Here is a 1861-nt window from a genome sequence, read left to right as displayed (position 1 = left end):
TCCCCTTGGCCCTCCCCTCCCCCCGTCCGGCTCCGTCCCCTCCTGGCTCTTAGACGCCCCTGCCCAAGGTGAGGCCCCAGCAGAGGAGCCAGGCTGGCTGCCTGAGGCTGCCCCCGGCTGGCTGGGTCCCAGGCCTCACCCAGGAAACAACTGGCCTCAGGGCCCCACAGGCATCTCCCACTCAGCAGGTCACACACTGACTCTGCCTACGTCCAAATCCGCCACGAGAAGGCAGCTAAGGGGACGAGGAGTAAGAACAGGGGACAGACAGGGCATGATGCGTGGTGAACCGAGACCCTAGGGCACCAACCGTTACATTAAATACAAACAGTCTAAACACACCAACGGAAAGAAAAGGACGAGCAGGTTGTATGAGAAACAAGACCTGCCCTGGCTGGTTGGCTCAGTGGATAGAGCGTCAGCCTGCGGACTGAAGGGTCCCGGGTTCGATTCCGGACAAGGGCACATGCCGGGGTTGCGGGCTCGATCCCCAGTAGGTGGCGTGCAGGGGGCAGCCGATCCATGATTCTCTCTCATCATTGATGTTTCTCTCTCCCCCCGTCCCTTTCTCTCTGAAATCAATAAATATATATATATATTTTAAAAAAGACCCGACTTACGTTTTAAATATAAAGACAGCAGTAGGTTAAAAGGAAAAAGGAGGAGGGGGAAACCGACCATGCGAACACTGATCCAAGGAAAGCTACCGTAGCGGAGTTAATTTCAGACAAAGGAGACTTCACAAAAAGGGACGTCACTGGAGAAAGAGGGACGCTGCATGATGACAACAGGGCCACCTGGCCACCGGGACGTGGCCGTCCTGCAGGCGTGTGCACCTGACCGCCACGCTTCCAAATACGGGAAGCAGAATCCAGCAGAAATACCGGACAGCCACAGCTGGAGCGGGGATCCAGCTGCTTCCTCTTGGCAATTAGCAAACAAGTCGGCGGGAGCAGAGGCCAGCCCGTCGACGACCCCCTGGGGCAGCCTGACCAGGTTTCTGCCTGCTGGCTGTCGTCTGCTTTTCCCTGACTGACAGCCACTCGGCAGCGGAGAACACACTTTCTCCTCCAGTGCACACGGACCTTCACCAACGCTGGGCCAGACAACAAGTCTTAACAACTTGAAAAGCGTTCATCACTGACCTTAATGGAATTAGACCAGAAAAATCCCCAAACATTTGGAAAATAAACACTTCTTAAATTTGTGGGGTAGCATTTAGATGGAAACGTATAGCATTAAATACTCTATAAAAAAAGGTCTCGCCCTGGCTGGTTGGCTCAGTGGATGGAGCGTCAGCCTGCGGACTGAAGGGTCCCAGGTTGGATTCCAGTCAAAGGCACATGCCCAGGTTGCAGGCTTGATCCTCAGTGGGGGGCGTGCAGGAGGCAGCCGATCAATGATTCTCTCTCATCATGGATGTTTCTATCTCTCCCTCTCCCTTCCTCTTGAAAGCAATAAAAAACACACACACACACATAGAGACATATATACATATACACACTAGAGGCCCCATGCACGAAATTTGTGCACAGCTAGGGTCCCTAGCTATGATCAGGGCCAACCTGTCGGGTGAGCGGTGGGGCAACTGGGGACCTGCTGACTGGCCCCGGCCCCCACCTCTGCCAGTCGCCTCCATCTGTGGGGTGACTGGCAGGGCGATCGGGGCCCCCCCTAAACCTGGCTGGTTCAAAACAAGCTGCTGTAACAAGGGAGTGTAGGGCTCTGTTCAAAGGCAGGATCACTGCTCCCATTTGAAGAACGCCCATGGGAGACCTCAAGACTTGGTAGCGCCTAACCCCAGAAACCCAATCTCTTTCATGTCTCACTGTGAGATCCTAAATGGTGAAGTGGGAAGCAG

At 54.6% G+C, this 1861-nt stretch overlaps 1 protein-coding gene across 1 annotated transcript in view; it reads right to left on the bottom strand.

Moving 5' to 3' along the window:
* BRD3 (bromodomain containing 3) overlaps positions 1-1861 on the bottom strand; it is a 14801-nt gene that overhangs the window by 3007 nt on the left and 9933 nt on the right. The window lies entirely within an intron of this gene.

This window comes from Myotis davidii, unplaced genomic scaffold (genome assembly GCF_000327345.1).
Source record: "Myotis davidii unplaced genomic scaffold, ASM32734v1 scaffold609, whole genome shotgun sequence".
NCBI classification, from domain to species: domain Eukaryota; kingdom Metazoa; phylum Chordata; class Mammalia; order Chiroptera; family Vespertilionidae; genus Myotis; species Myotis davidii.
Note: the sequence above shows the minus strand (reverse complement) of the source record. Positions and strands in the feature narration are given on the sequence as shown.